This window comes from Camelus dromedarius, chromosome 25 (genome assembly GCF_036321535.1).
Source record: "Camelus dromedarius isolate mCamDro1 chromosome 25, mCamDro1.pat, whole genome shotgun sequence".
NCBI lineage: Eukaryota > Metazoa > Chordata > Mammalia > Artiodactyla > Camelidae > Camelus > Camelus dromedarius.
In genome coordinates this window covers 26,559,703-26,580,374 of record NC_087460.1, presented here as the reverse complement: position 1 = coordinate 26,580,374, position 20,672 = coordinate 26,559,703, and positions in this window count along the sequence as shown.

Here is a 20,672-nt window from a genome sequence, read left to right as displayed (position 1 = left end):
GTTTCTTTTCAGTTTCAAACTCAACTTCGTTCATATATATGGGGAGGTACTAGCTCCAATTCGGTTTTACTGTGAAAACTGCAGGAAATTCAAACCGGCACTAGGAAATAGACTGAAAATCCAGAGTAAAAGTTTCTCCTGCATCCTTTTCCCTTGGTGCTAGATCAACGAAAGTCTCTCCAAATGCTTATTTCTGAGAGATAAGAGTGTGAGAAAGCCGTCCTTCACCTAGCTTGTTGGGAACACAATGCTTATTTTTAGTTGCAAACACCACTCCTTGCATATATAGGGGGAGGTACTAGAAATAACTCGGTTTTACAGTGAAAACTGCAGGAACTTCAAACCGGCACTAGAATAAAGACTGAGAGACCACAGTAAAACTTTCCCCTGCAACACGTTCCCTTGGTACTAGATGAACGAACGTCTCTCCACATGCTCAGTTTTGAGAGATAAGTGTTTGTGAAAGCCGTCCTTCACCTAGCTTGTTGGGAACACAATGTTTCTTTTCAGTTGCCAACTCCAATCCATACATATATATGGGGAGGTACTAGCTCCAACTCGGTTTTACAGTGAAAACTGCGGGAACATCTAACCAGCACTAGGAAACAGACTGAGAAACCAGAGTAAAAGTTTCTCCTGCATCTTTTTCCCTTGGTGCTAGATGAACGAACGTCTCTCCACATGCTCAGTTCTGAGAGATAAGTGTGTGTGAAAGCAGTCCTTCAGTCCTTCACCTAGCTTGTTGGGAAAAGAAAGTTTCTTTTCGGTATCAAACTCCATTCCATACATATATAGGGGGAGGTTCTAGCTCCAATTCGGTTTTACTGTGAAAACTGCAGGAAATTCAAACCGGCACTAGGAAATAGACTGAGAATCCAGAGTAAAAGTTTCTCCTGCATCCTTTTCCCTTGGTGCTAGATGAACGAAAGTCTCTCCACATGCTCATTTCTGAGAGATAACAGTGTGTGAAAGCCGTCGTTCACCTATCTTGTTGGGAACACAAAGTATCTTTTCAGTTGCAAACTCCACTCCATACATATATATGGGGAGGTACTAGCACCAACTCGGTTTTACAGTGAAAACTGCAGGATCTTCAACCCGGCACTAGGAAACAGACTGAGAATCCAGAGTAAAAGTTTCTCCTGCAACCGGTTCCCTTGGTGCTAGGTTAACGAACGTCTCTCCACATGGTCAGTTCTGAGAGATATGTGTGTGTGAAAGCCTTCCTTAACCTAGCTTGTTGGGAACACAAAGTTTCTTTTCGGTTTCAAACTCCATTCCATACATATATAGGGGGAGGTTCTAGGTCCAATTCGGTTTTACTGTGAAAACTGCAGGAAATTCATACCGGCACTAGGAAAGACACTGAGAAAACAGAGTAAAACTTTTTCCTGCATCCCGTTCCCTCGGTGCTAGATGAACGAACGTCTTTCCACATGCTCAGTTCTGAGAGATAAGTGTGTGTGAAAGCCGTACTACAATTAGCTTGTTGGGAACACAATGCTTATTTCCATTTGCAAACTCCACTCCAAGCATATATAGGGAGAGTTACTAGCTCCAACAGGGTTTTACAGTGAAAACTGTAGGAAATTCAAATCGGCAGTAGGAAACAGACTGAGAAACCAGACTAAAAGTTTCTCCTGCAACCCGTTCCCTTGGTGCTAGGCGAACGAAAGTGTCTCCAGAAGCTCAGTTCTGAGAGAAAAGTGTGTGTGAAAGCCGTCCTTCACCTAGCTTGTTGGGAACACAGTGTTTAATTTCAGTTGAAAAATACACTCCATACATATATATGGGGAAGTTCTAGCTCCAAATCTGTTTTACAGTGAAAACTGCAGGAACTTCAAACCGGCACTAGGAAACAGACTGAGAACAAGATTAAAAGTTTCTCCTGAAACCCGTTCCCTTGGTGCTAGATGAACGAACGTCTCCCAACATGCTCAGTTCTGAGAGATAACTGTGTGTGAAAGCCGTATTTAACTTAGCTTGTTGGGAAAACAAAGTTTCTTTTCACTTGCAAAATCCACTCCATGTATATATATGGGGAGGTACTAGCTCCAAATCTGTTTTACAGTGAAAACTGCAGGAATTTCAAACCGGCACTAGGAAACAGACTGAGAAACCAGAGTTAATGTTTCTCCTGCAACCCGTTCCCTAGGTGCTAGATGAACGAACGTCCCACCACATGCCCAGTTCTGAGAGATAAGTGTGAGTGAAAGCCATTCTTCACCTAGCTTGATGGGAACACAAAGTAACTTTTCAGTTGCAACCACAACTCCATACATATATATGGGTATGTACAAACTCCAACTCTGTTTTACTGTGAAAACTGCAGGAACTTCAAACCGGCATTAGGAAACAGACTGAGAAAACCAGAGTAAAAGTTTCTCCTGCAACCCGTTCCCTTGGTGCTAGGTGAAAGAACGTCTATCCAAATGCTCATATCTGAGAGATAATTGTGTGTGAAAGCCTTCCTTCACCTTGCTTGTTGGGAACACAAAGTTTCTTTTCACTTTCAAACTCCATACCATACATATATATTGGGAGGTACTAGCTCCAAGTCGGTTTTACAGTGAAAACTGCAGGAACTTCAAACCAGCACTAGGAAACAGACTGAGAAAACGGAGTAAATGTTTCTCCTTCAACCCATTCCCTTTGTGCTAGATGAACAAAAGTCTCTCCACATGCTCAGTTCTGAGAGATAAGTGTGTGTGAAAGCCTTCCTTCATCAAGCTTGTTGGGAACACAAAGTTTCTTTTCACTTGCAAACTCCACTCCATACATGTATATGGGGGGTTAAGAGCTCCAACTCGGTTTTACAGTGAAAACTGCCGGAACTTCAAACCGGCACTAGGAAACAGACTGAGAAACCAGAGTAAAAGTTTCTCATGCAACCCGTTCCCTTGGTGCTAGATGAACGAACTTCTCTCCACATGCTCAGTTCTGAGAGATAAGTGTGTGTGAAAGCCGGGTTTCACCTAGCTTGTTGGGAACACAAAGTTTCTTTTCAGATGCAAACTCCACTCCATACATATATATGGGGAGGTACTAGCTCCAAATCGGTTTTGCAGTGAAAACTGCAGGAATTTCAAACCGGCAGTAGGAAACAGACTGAGAAACCAGAGTAAAAGTTTCTACTGCAACAGGTTCCCTTCGTGCTAAATGAACGAACGTCTCTCCACATGCTCAGTTCTGAGAGATAAGTGTGTGTGAAAGCCGTCCTTCACTTTGCTTCTTGGGAACACAAAGTTTCTTTTCAGTTGCATATTCCACTCCATACATATATATGGGGAGGTACTAGCTCCAACTCCTTTTTAAGGTGAAACCTGCAGGAACGTCAAAAAGGCAGTAGGAAACAGATTAAAAACCAGAGTAAAACTTGCTCCTGTTACCCGTTCCCTAGGTGCTAGATGAACGAACGTCTCTCCACTTGCTCAGTTCTGAGAGATAAATGTGTGTGAAAGCCGTGTTTCACCTAGCTTGTTGGGAACACAAAGTTTCTTTTCAGTTGCAAACTCCACTCCATACGTATATATGGGGAGGTACTAGCTCCCACTCGTGTTTACAGTGAAAACTGCAGGAAATTCAAACCGGCACTAGGAAACAGACTGACAAACCAGAGTAAAAGTTTCTCCTGCAACCCGTTCCCTTGATGCTAGATGAACGAAAGTCTCTCCACATGCTCAGTTCTGAGGGATAAGAGTGTGTGTAAGCCTTCCTTCTCCAAGCTTGTTGTGAACACAAAGTTTCTTTTAAGTTGCAAACTCCACTCCATACATATATATGGGGTGTTAAGAGCTCCAAATCGGTTTTACAGTGAAAACTGCCGGAACTTCAAACCGGCACTAGGAAACAGACTGAGAAACCAGAGTAAAAGTTTCTCCTGCAACCCGTTTACTTGGTGCTAGATGAACGAACGTCTCTCCACATGCTCAGTTCTGAGAGATATGTGTGTGTGAAAGCCGTCCTTCACTTTGCTTCTTGGGAACACAAAGTTTCTTTTCAGATGCAAACTCCACTCCATACATATATATGGGGAGGTACTAGCTCCAAATCGGTTTTGCAGTGAAAACTGCAGGAAATTCAAACCGGCCTTAGGAAACAGACTGAGAAACCAGAGTAAAAGTTTCTACTGCAACAGGTTCCCTTCGTGCTAAATGAACGAACGTCTCTCCATATGCTCAGTTCTGAGAGATAAGTGTGTGTGAAAGCCGTCCTTCAGTTTGCTTCTTGGGAACACAAAGTTTCTTTTCAGTTGCATACTCCACTCCATACATATATATGGGGAGGTACTAGCTCCAACTCGGTTTTAAGGTGAAACCTGCAGGAACGTCAAACAGGCAGTAGGAAACAGATTAAAAACCAGAATAAAACTTGCTCCTGTTACCCGTTCCCTAGGTGCTAGATGAACGAACGTCTCTCCACTTGCTCAGTTCTGAGAGATAAATGTGTGTGAAAGCCGTGTTTCATCTAGCTTGTTGGGAACACAAAGTTTCTTTTCAGTTGCAAACTCCACTCCATACGTATATATGGGGAGGTACTAGCACCAACTCGGGTTTACAGTGAAAACTGCAGGAAATTCAAACCAGCACTAGGAAACAGACTGACAAACCAGAGTAAAAGTTTCTCCTGCAACCCGTTCCCTTGATGCTGGATGAACGAACGTCTCTCCACATGCTCAGTTCTGAGGGATAAGTGTGAGTGAAAGCCTTCCTTCACCAAACTTGTTGGGAACACAAAGTTTCTTTTCACTTGCAAACTCCACTCCATACATATATATGGGGTGTTAAGAGCTCCAACTCGGTTTTACTGTGAAAACTGCCGGAACTTCAAACCGGCACTAGGAAACAGACTGAGAAACCAGAGTAAAATTTTCTCCTGCAAACCGTTCCCTTGATGCCAGATGAACGAACTTCTCTCCACATGCTCATTTCTGAGAGGTTAGTGTGCGTGAAAGCCGTCCTTCACCTAGCTTGTTGGGAACACAGTGTTTAATTTCAGTTGAAAGATACACTCCATACATATATATGGGGAAGTTCTAGCTTCAACTCTGTTTTACAGTGAAAACTGCAGGAACTTCAAACCGGCACTAGGAAACAGACTGAGAACAAGATTAAAAGTTTCTCCTGAAACCCGTTCCCTTGGTGCTAGATGAACGAACGTCTCTCCACATGCTCAGTTCTGAGAGATAAGTGTGTGTGAAAGCCGTATTTAACTTAGCTTGTTGGGAAAACAAAGTTTCTTTTCACTTGCAAAATCCACTCCATACATATATATGGGGAGGTACTAGCCCCAAATCTGTTTTACAGTGAAAACTGCAGGAATTTCAAACCGGCACTAGGAAACAGACTGAGAAACCGGAGTTAATGTTTCTCTTGCAACCCGTTCCCTAGGTGCTAGATGAACGAAAGTCCCTCCACATGCCCAGTTCTGAGAGATAAGTGTGTGTGAAAGCCATTCTTCACCTAGCTTGATGGGAACACAAAGTAACTTTTCAGTTGCAACCACAACTCCATACATATATATGGGTATGTACAAGCTCCAACTCTGTTTTACTGTGAAAACTGCAGGAACTTCAAACCGGCATTAGGAAACAGACTGAGAAACCAGAGTAAAAGTTTCTCCTGCAACCCGTTCCCTTGGTGCTAGGTGAAAGAACGTCTATCCAAATGCTCATATCTGAGAGATAATTGTGTGTGAAAGCCTTCCTTCAACTTGCTTGTTGGGAACACAAAGTTTCTTTTCACTTGCAAACTCCACACCATACATATATATTGGGAGGTACTATCTCCAACTCGGTTTTACAGTGAAAACTGCAGGAACTTCAAACCAGCACTAGGAAACAGACTGAGAAAACGGAGTAAATGTTTCTCCTTCAACCCGTTCCCTTTGTGCTAGATGAACAAAAGTCTCTCCACATGCTCAGTTCTGAGAGATAAGTGTGTGTGAAAGCCTTCCTTCATCAAGCTTGTTGGGAACACAAAGTTTCTTTTCACTTGCAAACTCCACTCCAAACATATATATGGGGTGTTAAGAGCTCCAACTCGGTTTTACAGTGAAAACTGCCGGAACTTCAAACCGGCACTAGGAAACAGACTGAGAAACCAGAGTAAAAGTTTCTCATGCAACCCGTTCCCTTGGTGCTAGATGAACGAACTTCTCTCCACATGCTCAGTTCTGAGAGATAAGTGTGTGTGAAAGCCGGGTTTCACCTAGCTTGTTGGGAACACAAAGTTTCTTTTCAGATGCAAACTCCACTCCATACATATATATGGGGAGGTACTAGCTCCAAATCGGTTTTGCAGTGAAAACTGCAGGAAATTCAAACCGGCAGTAGGAAACAGACTGAGAAACCAGAGTAAAAGTTTCTACTGCAACAGGTTCCCTTCGTGCTAAATGAACGAACGTCTCTCCACATGCTCAGTTCTGAGAGATAAGTGTGTGTGAAAGCCGTCCTTCAGTTTGCTTCTTGGGAACACATAGTTTCTTTTCAGTTGCATACTCCACTCCATACATATATATGGGGAGGTACTAGCTCCAACTCGGTTTTAAGGTGAAACCTGCAGGAACGTCAAACAGGCAGTAGGAAACACATTAAAAACCAGAATAAAACTTGCTCCTGTTACCCGTTCCCTAGGTGCTAGATGAACGAACGTCTCTCCACTTGCTCAGTTCTGAGAGATAAATGTGTGTGAAAGCCGTGTTTCACCTAGCTTGTTGGGAACACAAAGATTCTTTTCAGTTGCAAACTCCACTCCATACGTATATATGGGGAGGTAGTAGCTCCAACTCGGGTTTACAGTGAAAACTGCAGGAAATTCAAACCGGCACTAGGAAACAGACTGACAAACCAGAGTAAAAGTTTCTCCTGCAACCCGTTCCCTTGATGCTAGATGAACGAACGTCTCTCCACATGCTCAGTTCTGAGGGATAAGTGTGTGTGAAAGCCTTCCTTCACCAAACTTGTTGGGAACACAAAGTTTCTTTTCACTTACAAACTCCACTCCATACATATATATGGGGTGTTAAGAGCTCCAACACGGTTTTACTGTGAAAACTGCCGGAACTTCAAACCGGCACTAGGAAACAGACTGAGAAACCAGAGTAAAATTTTCTCCTGCAAACCGTTCCCTTGATGCTAGATGAACGAACTTCTCTCCACATGCTCATTTCTGAGAGGTTAGTGTGCGTGAAAGCCGTCCTTCACCTAGCTTGTTGGGAACACAGTGTTTAATTTCAGTTGAAAAATACACTCCATACATATATATGGGGAAGTTCTAGCTCCAAATCTGTTTTACAGTGAAAACTGCAGGAACTTCAAACAGGCACTAGGAAACAGACTGAGAACAAGATTAAAAGTTTCTCCTGAAACCCGTTCCCTTGGTGCTAGATGAACGAACGTCTCTCCACATGCTCAGTTCTGAGAGATAAGTGTGTGTGAAAGCCGTATTTAACTTAGCTTGTTGGGAAAACAAAGTTTCTTTTCACTTGCAAAATCCACTCCATGCATATATATGGGGAGGTACTAGCTCCAAATCTGTTTTACAGTGAAAACTGCAGGAATTTCAAACCGGCACTAGGAAACAGACTGAGAAACCAGAGTTAATGTTTCTCCTGCAACCCGTTCCCTAGGTGCTAGATGAACGAACGTCCCTCCACATGCCCAGTTCTGAGAGATAAGTGTGAGTGAAAGCCATTCTTCACCTATCTTGATGGGAACACAAAGTAACTTTTCAGTTGCAACCACAACTCCATACATATATATGGGTATGTACAAGCTCCAACTCTGTTTTACTGTGAAAACTGCAGGAACTTCAAACCGGCATTAGGAAACAGACTGAGAAACCAGAGTAAAAGTTTCTCCTGCAACCCGTTCCCTTGGTGCTAGGTGAAAGAACGTCTATCCAAATGCTCATATCTGAGAGATAATTGTGTGTGAAAACCTTCCTTCACCTTGCTTGTTGGGAACACAAAGTTTCTTTTCACTTTCAAACTCCATACCATACATATATATTGGGAGGTACTAGCTCCAAGTCGGTTTTACAGTGAAAACTGCAGGAACTTCAAACCAGCACTAGGAAACAGACTGAGAAAACGGAGTAAATGTTTCTCCTTCAACCCGTTCCCTTTGTGCTAGATGAACAAAAGTCTCTCCACATGCTCAGTTCTGAGAGATAAGTGTGTGTGAAAGCCGGGTTTCACCTAGCTTGTTGGGAACACAAAGTTTCTTTTCAGATGCAAACTCCACTCCATACATATATATGGAGAGGTACTAGCTCCAAATCGGTTTTGCAGTGAAAACTGCAGGAATTTCAAACCGGCAGTAGGAAACAGACTGAGAAACCAGAGTAAAAGTTTCTACTGCAACAGGTTCCCTTCGTGCTAAATGAACGAACGTCTCTCCACATGCTCAATTCTGAGAGATAAGTGTGTGTGAAAGCCGTCCTTCACTTTGCTTCTTGGGAACACAAAGTTTCTTTTCAGTTGCATACTCCACTCCATACATATATATGGGGAGGTACTAGCTCCAACTCGGTTTTAAGGTGAAACCTGCAGGAACGTCAAAAAGGCAGTAGGAAACAGATTAAAAACCAGAGTAAAACTTGCTCCTGTTACCCGTTCCCTAGGTGCTAGATGAACGAAAGTCTCTCCACATGCTCAGTTCTGAGGGATAAGTGTGTGTGAAAGCCTTCCTTCACCAAACTTGTTGGGAACACAAAGTTTCTTTTCACTTGCAAACTCCACTCCATACATATATATGGGGTGTTATGAGCTCCAACTCGGTTTTACTGTGAAAACTGCCGGAATTTCAAACCGGCACTAGGAAACAGACTGAGAAACCAGAGTAAAAGTTTCTCCTGCAAACCGTTCCCTTGGTGCTAGATGAACGAACTTCTCTCCACATGCTCAGTTCTGAGAGATAAGTGTGTGTGAAAGCCGTATTTAAGTTAGCTTGTTGGGAACACAAACTTTCTTTTCACTTGCAAACTCCACACCTTACATATATATTGGGAGGTACTAGCTCCAAGTCGGTTTTACAGTGAAAACTGCAGGAACTTAAAACCAGCACTAGGAAACAGACTGAGAAAACGGAGTAAATGTTTCTCCTTCAACCCGTTCCCTTTGTGCTAGATGAACAAAAGTCTCTCCACATGCTCAGTTCTGAGAGATAAGTGTGTGTGAAAGCCTTCCTTCACCAAGCTTGTTGTGAACACAAAGTTTCTTTTAAGTTGCAAACTCCACTCCATACATATATATGGGGTGTTAAGAGCTCCAAATCGGTTTTACAGTGAAAACTGCCGGAACTTCAAACCGGCACTAGGAAACAGACTGAGAAACCAGAGTAAAAGTTTCTCCTGCAACCCGTTCCCTTGGTGCTAGATGAACGAACGTCTCTCCACATGCTCAGTTCTGAGAGATATGTGTGTGTGAAAGCCGTCCTTCACTTTGCTTCTTGGGAACACAAAGTTTCTTTTCAGATGCAAACTCCACTCCATACATATATATGGGGAGGTACTAGCTCCAAATCGGTTTTGCACTGAAAACTGCAGGAAATTCAAACCGGCAGTAGGAAACAGACTGAGAAACCAGAGTAAAAGTTTCTACTGCAACAGGTTCCCTTCGTGCTAAATGAACGAACGTCTCTCCACATGCTCAGTTCTGAGAGATAAGTGTGTGTGAAAGCCGTCCTTCACTTTGCTTCTTGGGAACACAAAGTTTCTTTTCAGTTGCATACTCCACTCCATACATATATATGGGGAGGTACTAGCTCCAACTCGGTTTTAAGGTGAAACCTGCAGGAACTTCAAACCGGCATTAGGAAACAGACTGAGAAACCAGAGTAAAAGTTTCTCCTGCAACCCGTTCCCTTGGTGCTAGGTGAAAGAACGTCTATCCAAATGCTCATATCTGAGAGATAATTGTGTGTGAAAGCCTTCCTTCACCTTGCTCGTTGGGAACACAAAGTTTCTTTTCAATTTCAAACTCCACTCCATACATGTATATGGGGGGTTAAGAGCTCAAACTCGGTTTTAAAGTAAAAACTGCCGGAACTTCAAACCGGCACTAGGAAACAGACTGAGAAACCAGAGTAAAAGTTTCTCATGCAACCCGTTCCCTTGGTGCTAGATGAACGAACGTCTCTCCACATGCTCAGTTCTGAGAGATAAGTGTGTGTGAAAGCCGGGTTTCACCTAGCTTGTTGGGAACACAAAGTTTCTTTTCAGATGCAAACTCCACTCCATACATATATATGGGGAGGTACTAGCTCCAAATCGGTTTTGCAGTGAAAACTGCAGGAAATTCAAACCGGCAGTAGGAAACAGACTGAGAAACCAGAGTAAAAGTTTCTACTGCAACAGGTTCCCTTCGTGCTAAATGAACGAACGTCTCTCCACATGCTGAGTTCTGAGAGATAAGTGTGTGTGAAAGCCGTCCTTCACTTTGCTTCTTGGGAACACAAAGTTTCTTTTCAGTTGCATACTCCACTCCATACATATATATGGGGAGGTACTAGCTCCAACTCGGTTTTAAGGTGAAACCTGCAGGAACGTCAAACAGGCAGTAGGAAACAGATTAAAAACCAGAATAAAACTTGCTCCTGTTACCCGTTCCCTAGGTGCTAGATGAACGAACGTCTCTCCACTTGCTCAGTTCTGAGAGATAAATGTGTGTGAAAGCCATGTTTCACCTAGCTTGTTGGGAACACAAAGTTTCTTATCAGTTGCAAACTCCACTACATACGTATATATGGGGAGGTACTAGCTCCAACTCAGGTTTACAGTGAAAACTGCAGGAAATTCAAACCGGCACTAGGAAACAGACTGACAAACCAGAGTAAAAGTTTCTCCTGCAGCCCGTTCCCTTGATGCTAGATGAACGAACGTCTCTCCACATGCTCAGTTCTGAGGGATAAGTGTGTGTGAAAGCCTTCCTTCACCAAACTTGTTGGGAACACAAAGTTTCTTTTCACTTGCAAACCCCACTCCATACATATATATGGGGTGTTAAGAGCTCCAACTCGGTTTTACTGTGAAAACTGCCGGAACTTCAAACCGGCACTAGGAAACAGACTGAGAAACCAGAGTAAAATTTTCTCCTGCAAACCGTTCCCTTGATGCCAGATGAACGAACTTCTCTCCACATGCTCATTTCTGAGAGGTTAGTGTGCGTGAAAGCCGTCCTTCACCTAGCTTGTTGGGAACACAGTGTTTAATTTCAGTTGAAAAATACACTCCATACATATATATGGGGAAGTTCTAGCTCCAAATCTGTTTTACAGTGAAAACTGCAGGAACTTCAAACCGGCACTAGGAAACAGACTGAGAACAAGATTAAAACTTTCTCCTGAAACCCGTTCCCTTGGTGCTAGATGAACGAACGTCTCTCCACATGCTCAGTTCTGAGAGATAAGTGTGTGTGAAAGCCGTATTTAACTTAGCTTGTTGGGAACACAAAGTTTCTTTTCACTTGTAAAATCCACTCCATGCATATATATGGGGAGGTACTAGCTCCAAATCTGTTTTACAGTGAAAACTGCAGGAATTTCAAACCGGCACTAGGAAACAGACTGAGAAACCAGAGTTAATGTTTCTCCTGCAACCCGTTCCCTAGGTGCTAGATGAACGAACGTCCCTACACATGCCCAGTTCTGAGAGATAAGTGTGTGTGAAAGCCATTCTTCACCTAGCTTGATGGGAACACAAAGTAACTTTTCAGTTGCAACCACAACTCCATACATATATATGGGTATGTACAAGCTCCAACTCTGTTTTACTGTGAAAACTGCAGGAACTTCAAACCGGCATTAGGAAACAGACTGAGAAACCAGAGTAAAAGTTTCTCCTGCAACCCGTTCCCTTGGTGCTAGGTGAAAGAACGTCTATCCAAATGCTCATATCTGAGAGATAATTGTGTGTGAAAGCCTTCCTTCACCTTGCTCGTTGGGAACACAAAGTTTCTTTTCAATTTCAAACTCCACTCCATACATGTATATGGGGGGTTAAGAGCTCAAACTCGGTTTTAAAGTAAAAACTGCCGGAACTTCAAACCGGCACTAGGAAACAGACTGAGAAACCAGAGTAAAAGTTTCTCCTGCAACCCGTTCCCTTGGTGCTAGATGAACGAACGTCTCTCCACATGCTCAGTTCTGAGAGATAAGTGTGTGTGAAAGCCGGGTTTCACCTAGCTTGTTGGGAACACAAAGTTTCTTTTCAGATGCAAACTCCACTCCATACATATATATGGGGAGGTACTAGCTCCAAATCGGTTTTGCAGTGAAAACTGCAGGAAATTCAAACCGGCAGTAGGAAACAGACTGAGAAACCAGAGTAAAAGTTTCTACTGCAACAGGTTCCCTTCGTGCTAAATGAACGAACGTCTCTCCACATGCTCAGTTCTGAGAGATAAGTGTGTGTGAAAGCCGTCCTTCACTTTGCTTCTTGGGAACACAAAGTTTCTTTTCAGTTGCATACTCCACTCCATACATATATATGGGGAGGTACTAGCTCCAACTCGGTTTTAAGGTGAAACCTGCAGGAACGTCAAACAGGCAGTAGGAAACAGATTAAAAACCAGAATAAAACTTGCTCCTGTTACCCGTTCCCTAGGTGCTAGATGAACGAACGTCTCTCCACTTGCTCAGTTCTGAGAGATAAATGTGTGTGAAAGCCATGTTTCACCTAGCTTGTTGGGAACACAAAGTTTCTTATCAGTTGCAAACTCCACTACATACGTATATATGGGGAGGTACTAGCTCCAACTCAGGTTTACAGTGAAAACTGCAGGAAATTCAAACCGGCACTAGGAAACAGACTGACAAACCAGAGTAAAAGTTTCTCCTGCAGCCCGTTCCCTTGATGCTAGATGAACGAACGTCTCTCCACATGCTCAGTTCTGAGGGATAAGTGTGTGTGAAAGCCTTCCTTCACCAAACTTGTTGGGAACACAAAGTTTCTTTTCACTTGCAAACTCCACTCCATACATATATATGGGGTGTTAAGAGCTCCAACTCGGTTTTACTGTGAAAACTGCCGGAACTTCAAACCGGCACTAGGAAACAGACTGAGAAACCAGAGTAAAATTTTCTCCTGCAAACCGTTCCCTTGATGCCAGATGAACGAACTTCTCTCCACATGCTCATTTCTGAGAGGTTAGTGTGCGTGAAAGCCGTCCTTCACCTAGCTTGTTGGGAACACAGTGTTTAATTTCAGTTGAAAAATACACTCCATACATATATATATGGGGAAGTTCTAGCTCCAAATCTGTTTTACAGTGAAAACTGCAGGAACTTCAAACCGGCACTAGGAAACAGACTGAGAACAAGATTAAAACTTTCTCCTGAAACCCGTTCCCTTGGTGCTAGATGAACGAACGTCTCTCCACATGCTCAGTTCTGAGAGATAAGTGTGTGTGAAAGCCGTATTTAACTTAGCTTGTTGGGAACACAAAGTTTCTTTTCACTTGTAAAATCCACTCCATGCATATATATGGGGAGGTACTAGCTCCAAATCTGTTTTACAGTGAAAACTGCAGGAATTTCAAACCGGCACTAGGAAACAGACTGAGAAACCAGAGTTAATGTTTCTCCTGCAACCCGTTCCCTAGGTGCTAGATGAACGAACGTCCCTCCACATGCCCAGTTCTGAGAGATAAGTGTGAGTGAAAGCCATTCTTCACCTAGCTTGATGGGAACACAAAGTAACTTTTCAGTTGCAACCACAAATCCATACATATATATGGGTATGTACAAGCTCCAACTCTCTTTTACTGTGAAAACTGCAGGAACTTCAAACCTGCATTAGGAAACAGACTGAGAAACCAGAGTAAAAGTTTCTCCTGCAACACGTTCCCTTGGTGCTAGGTGAAAGAACGTCTATCCAAATGCTCATATCTGAGAGATAATTGTGTGTGAAAGCCTTCCTTCACCTTGCTTGTTGGGAACACAAAGTTTCTTTTCACTTGCAAACTCCACACCACACATATATATTGGGAGGTACTAGCTCCAAGTCGGTTTTACAGTGAAAACTGCAGGAACTTCAAACCAGCACTAGGAAACAGACTGAGAAAACGGAGTAAATGTTTCTCCTTCAACCCGTTCCCTTGGTGCTAGATGAACGAACTTCTCTCCACATGCTCAGTTCTGAGAGATAAGTGTGTGTGAAAGCCGGGTTTCACCTAGCTTGTTGGGAACACAAAGTTTCTTTTCAGATGCAAACTCCACTCCATACATACATATGGGGAGGTACTAGCTCCAACTCGGTTTTAAGGTGAAACCTGCAGGAACGTCAAAAAGGCAGTAGGAAACAGATTAAAAACCAGAGTAAAACTTGCTCCTGTTACCCGTTCCCTAGGTGCTAGATGAACGAACGTCTCTCCACTTGCTCAGTTCTGAGAGATAAATGTGTGTGAAAGCCGTGTTTCACCTAGCTTGTTGGGAACACAAAGTTTCTTTTCAGTTGCAAACTCCACTCCATACGTATATATGGGGAGGTACTAGCTCCAACTCGTGTTTACACTGAAAACTGCAGGAAATTCATACCGGCACTAGGAAACAGACTGACAAACCAGAGTAAAAGTTTCTCCTGCAACCCGTTCCTTTGATGCTAGATGAACGAACGTCTCTCCACATGCTCAGTTCTGAGGGATAAGTGTGTGTGAAAGCCTTCCTTCACCAAACTTGTTGGGAACACAAAGTTTCTTTTCACTTGCAAACTCCACTCCATACATATATATGGGGTGTTAAGAGCTCCAACTCGGTTTTACTGTGAAAACTGCCGGAACTTCAAACCGGCACTAGGAAACAGACTGAGAAACCAGAGTAAAAGTTTCTCCTGCAAACCGTTCCCTTGGTGCTAGATGAGCAAACTTCTCTCCACATGCTCAGTTCTGAGAGATAAGTGTGTGTGAAAGCCGTATTTAACTTAGCTTGTTGGGAACACAAAGTTTCTTTTCACTTGCAAAATCCACTCCATACATATATATGGGGAGGTACTAGCTCCAAATCTGTTTTACAGTGAAAACTGCAGGAATTTCAAACCGGCACTAGGAAACTGACTGAGAAACCAGAGTTAATGTTTCTCCTGCATCCCGTTCCATAGGTGCTAGATGAACGAACGTCCCTCCACATGCCCAGTTCTTAGAGATAAGTGTGAGTGAAAGCCATTCTTCACCTAGCTTGATGGGAACACAAAGTAACTTTTCAGTTGCAACCACAACTCCATACATATATATGGGTATGTACAAGCTCCAAATCTGTTTTACTGTGAAAACTACAGGAACTTCAAACCGGCATTAGGAAACAGACTGAGAAACCCGAGTAAAAGTTTCTCCTGGAACCCGTTCCCTTGGTGCTAGGTGAAAGAACGTCTATCCAAATGCTCATATTTGAGAGATAATTGTGTGTGAAAGCCTTCCTTCACCTTGCTTGTTGGGAACACAAAGTTTCTTTTCACTTGCAAACTCCAAACCATACATATATATTGGGAGGTACTAGCTCCAAGTCGGTTTTACAGTGAAAACTGCAGGAACTTCAAACCAGCACTAGGAAACAGACTGACAAACCAGAGTAAAAGTTTCTCCTGCAACCCGTTCCCTTGATGCTAGATGAACGAACGTCTCTCCACATGCTCAGTTCTGAGGGATAAGTGTGTGTGAAAGCTTTCCTTCACCAAACTTGTTGGGAACAGAAAGTTTCTTTTCACTTGCAAACTCCACTCCATACATATATATGGGGTGTTAAGAGCTCCAACTCGGTTTTACTGTGAAAACTGCCGGAACTTCAAACCGGCACTAGGAAACAGACTGAGAAACCAGAGTAAAAGTTTCTCTTGCAAACCGTTCCCTTGATGCTAGGTGAACGAACTTCTCTCCACATGCTCATTTCTGAGAGGTAAGTTTGCGTGAAAGCCGTCCTTCACCTAGCTTGTTGGGAACACAGTGTTTAATTTCAGTTGAAAAATACACTCCATACTTATATATGGGGAAGTTCTAGCTCCAACTCGGTTTTACAGTGAAAACTGCAGGAACTTAAAAACGGCACTAGGAAACAGACTGATAACAAGATTAAAAGTTTCTCCTGAAACCCGTTCCCTTGGTGCTAGATGAACGAACGTCTCTCCACATGCTCAGTTCTGAGAGATAAGTGTGTGTGAAAGCCGTATTTAACTTAGCTTGTTGGGAACACAAAGTTTCTTTTCACTTGCAAAATCCACTCCATACATATATATGGGGAGGTACTAGCTCCAAATCTGTTTTACAGTGAAAACTGCAGGAATTTCAAACCGGCACTAGGAAACAGACTGAGAAACCAGAGTTAATGTTTCTCCTGCAAACCGTTCCCTAGGTGCTAGATGAACGAACGTCCCTCCACATGCCCAGTTCTGAGAGATAAGTGTGTGTGAAAGCCATTCTTCACCTAGCTTGATGGGAACACAAAGTAACTTTTCAGTTGCAACCACAACTCCATACAAATATATGGGTATGTACAAACTCCAACTCTATTTTACTGTGAAAACTGCAGGAACTTCAAACCGGCATTAGGAAAAGACTGAGAAACCAGAGTTAATGTTTCTCCTGCAACCCGTTCCCTTGGTGCTAGGTGAAAGAACGTCTATCCAAATGCTCATATCTGACAGATAATTGTGTGTGAAAGCCTTTCTTCACCTTGCTTGTTGGGAACACAAAGTTTCTTTTCACTTGCAAACTCCACACCATACATATATATTGGGAGGTACTAGCTCCAAGTTGGTTTTACAGTGAAAACTGCAGGAACTTCAAACAAGCACTAGGAAACAGACTGAGAAAACGGAGTAAATGTTTCTCCTTCAACCCGTTCCCTTTGTGCTAGATGAACAAAAGTCTCTCCACATGCTCAGTTCTGAGAGATAAGTGTGTGTGAAAGCCTTCCTTCACCAAGCTTGTTGTGAACACAAAGTTTCTTTTAAGTTGCAAACTCCACTCCATACATATATATGGGGTGTTAAGAGCTCCAACTCGGTTTTACAGTGAAAACTGCCGGAACTTCAAACCGGCACTAGGAAACAGACTGAGAAACCAGAGTAAAAGTATCTACTGCAACAGGTTCCTTTCGTGCTAAATGAACGAACGTCTCTCCACATGCTCAGTTCTGAGAGATAAGTGTGTGTGAAAGCCGTCCTTCACTTTGCTTCTTGGGAACACAAAGTTTCTTTTCAGTTGCATACTCCACTCTATACATATATATGGGGAGGTACTAGCTCCAACTCGGTTTTAAAGTGAAACCTGCAGCAACGTCAAACAGGCACTAGGAAACAGATTAAAAACCAGAGTAAAATTTGCTCCTGTTACCCGTTCCCTAGGTGCTAGATGAACGACCGTCTACCCACTTGCTCAGTTCTGAGAGATAAATGTGTGTGAAAGCCGTCCTTCACCTAGCTTGTTGAGAACAAAAAGTTTCTTTTCAGTTGCAAACACCACTCTATACATATATATGGGGAGGTACTAGCTCCAACTCTGATTTAGAGTGAAAACTGCAGGAACGTCAAACTGGCACTAGGAAACAGACTGAGAAACCTGAGTAAAAGTTTCTACTGCAACCCGTTCCATTGGTGATAGGTGAACGAACGTCTCTCCACATTCTCAGTTCTGAGAGATAATTGTGTGTGAAAGCCGTCCTTCACGTAGCTTGTTGGGAACACAAAGTTTTTTTTCAGTTGCAAACTCCACTCCATACATATATATGGGGAGGTACAATACCCAATTCGCATTTACAGTGAAAACTGCAGGAACTTCAAAACGGCACTATGAAAGAGACTGAGAAACCAGAGTAAAAGTTTCCCCTGCAACCCGTTAACTTGGTGTTAGGTGAACGAACGTCTCTCCACATGCTCAGTTCTGAGAGATAAGTGTGTGTGAAAGCCGTGTTTCACCTAGCTTGTTGGGAACACATAGTTTCTTTTCAGATGCAAACTCCACTCCATACATATATATTGGGAGGTACTAGCTCCAAATTTTTTTCGCAGTGAAAACTGCAGGAAATTCAAACCGGCAGTAGGAAGCAGACTGAGAAACCAGAGTAAAAGTTTCTCCTGCAACCCGTTCCCTTGGTGCTAGATGAACGAACGTCTCTCCACATGCTCAGTTCTGAGAGATAAGTGTGTGTGAAAGCCTTCCTTCATCAAGCTTGTTGGGAACACAAAGTTTGTTTTCACTTGCAAACTCCTCTCCATACATATATATGGGGTGTTAAGAGCTCCAACTCGATTTTACAGTTAAAACTGCCGGAACGTCAAACCGGCACTAGGATACAGACTGAGAAACCAGAGTAAAAGTTTCTCCTGCAACCCGTTCCCTTGGTGCTAGATGAACGAACGTCTCTCCACATGCTCAGTTCTGAGAGATAAGTGTGTGTGAAAGCCGTCCTTCACTTTGCTTCTTGGGAACACAAAGTTTCTTTTCAGTTGCATACTCCACTTCATACATATATATGGGGAGGTACTAGCTCCAAATCGGTTTTAAAATGAAACCTGCAGGAACGTCAAACAGGCACTAGGAAACAGATTAAAAACCAGAGTAAAAGTTGCTCCTGTTACCCGTTCCCTAGGTGCTAGATGAACGAACGTCTCTCCACTTGCTCAGTTCTGAGAGATAAATGTGTGTGAAAGCCGTGTTTCACCTAGCATGTTTGGAACACAATGTTTCTTTTCTGTTGCAAATTCCATTCCATACGTATATATGGGGAGGTACTAGCTCCAACTCGTGTTTACAGTGAAGACTGCAGGAACTTCAAACCGGCACTAGGAAACAGACTGAGAAAACAGAGTAAAAGTTTCTCCTGCAAACCGTTCCCTTGATGCTAGATGAACGAACTTCTCTCCACATGCTCATTTCTGAGAGGTACGTGTGCGTGAAAGCCGTCCTTCACCTAGCTTGTTGGGAACACAGTGTTTAATTTCAGTTGAAAAATACACTCCATACTTATATATGGGGAAGTTCTAGCTCCAAATCGGTTTTACAGTGAAAACTGCAGGAACTTCAAACCGGCACTAGGAAACAGACTGAGAACAAGATTAAAAGTTTCTCCTGAAACCCGTTCCCTTGGTGCTAGTTGAACGAACGTCTCTCCACATGCTCAGTTCTGAGAGATAAGTGTGTGTGTAAGCCGTATTTAACTTAGCTTTTTGGGAACACAAAGTATCTTTTCACTTGCAAAATCAACTCCATACATATATATGGGGAGGTACTAGCTCCAAATCTGTTTTACAGTGAAAACTGCAGGAATTTCAAACCGGCACTAGGAAACAGACTGAGAAACCAGAGTTAATATTTCTCCTGCAACCCGTACCCTAGGTGCTAGATGAACGAACGTCCCTCCACATGCCCAGTTCTGAGAGATAAGTGTGTGTGAAAGCCATTCTTCACCTAGCTTGATGGGAACACAAAGTAACTTTTCAGTTGCAACCACAACTCCATACATATATATGGGTATGTACAAGCTCAAACTCTGTTTTACTGTGAAAACTGCAGGAACTTCAAACCAGCATTAGGAAACAGACTGAGAAACCAGAGTAAAAGTTTCTCCTGCAACACGTTCCCTTGGTGCTAGGTGAAAGAACGTCTATCCAAATGCTCATATCTGAGAGATAATTGTGTGTGAAAGCCTTCCTTCACCTTGCTTGTTGGGAACACAAAGTTTCTTTTCACTTGCAAACTCCACACCATACATATATATTGGGAGGTACTAGCTCCAAGTCGGTTTTACAGTGAAAATTGCAGGAACTTCAAACCAGCACTAGGAAACAGACTGAGAAAACGGAGTAAATGTTTCTCCTTCAACCCGTTCCCTTTGTGCTAGATGAACAAAAGTCTCTCCACATGCTCAGTTCTGAGAGATATGTGTGTGTGAAAGCCTTCCTTAACCAAGCTTGTTGGGAACACAAAGTTTCTTTTCACTTGCAAACTCCACTCCATACATATATATGGGGAGGTACTAGCTCCAAGTCTTTTTTGCAGTGAAAACTGCAGGAAATTGAAACCGGGAGTAGGAAACAGACTGAGAAACCAGAGTAAAAGTTTCTAGTGCAACAGGTTCCGTTCGTGCTAAATGAACGAACGTCTCTCCACATGCTCAGTTCTGAGAGATAAGTGTGTGTGAAAGCCGTCCTTCACTTTGCTTCTTGGGAACACAAAGTTTCTTTTCAGTTGCATACTCCACTCCATACATATATATGGGGAGGTACTAGCTCCAACTCTGATTTAGAGTGAAAACTGCAGGAACGTCAAACAGGCACTAGGAAACAGATTAAAAACCAGAGTAAAATTTGCTCCTGTTACCCGTTCCCTAGGTGCTAGATGAACGAAAGTCTCTCCACTTGCTCAGTTCTGAGAGATAAATGTGTGTGAAAGCCGTCCTTCACCTAGCTTGTTGAGAACACAAAGTTTCTTTTTAGTTGCAAACACCACTCCGTACATATATATGGGGAGGTACTAGCTCCAACTCTGATTTAGAGTGAAAACTGCAGGAACGTCTAACTGGCACTAGGAAACAGACTGAGAAACCTGAGTAAAAGTTTCTACTGCAACCCGTTCCATTGGTGATAGGTGAACGAACGTCTCTCCACATTCTCAGTTCTGAGAGATAATTGTGTGTGAAAGCCGTCCTTCACGTAGCTTGTTGGGAACACAAAGTTTTTTTTCAG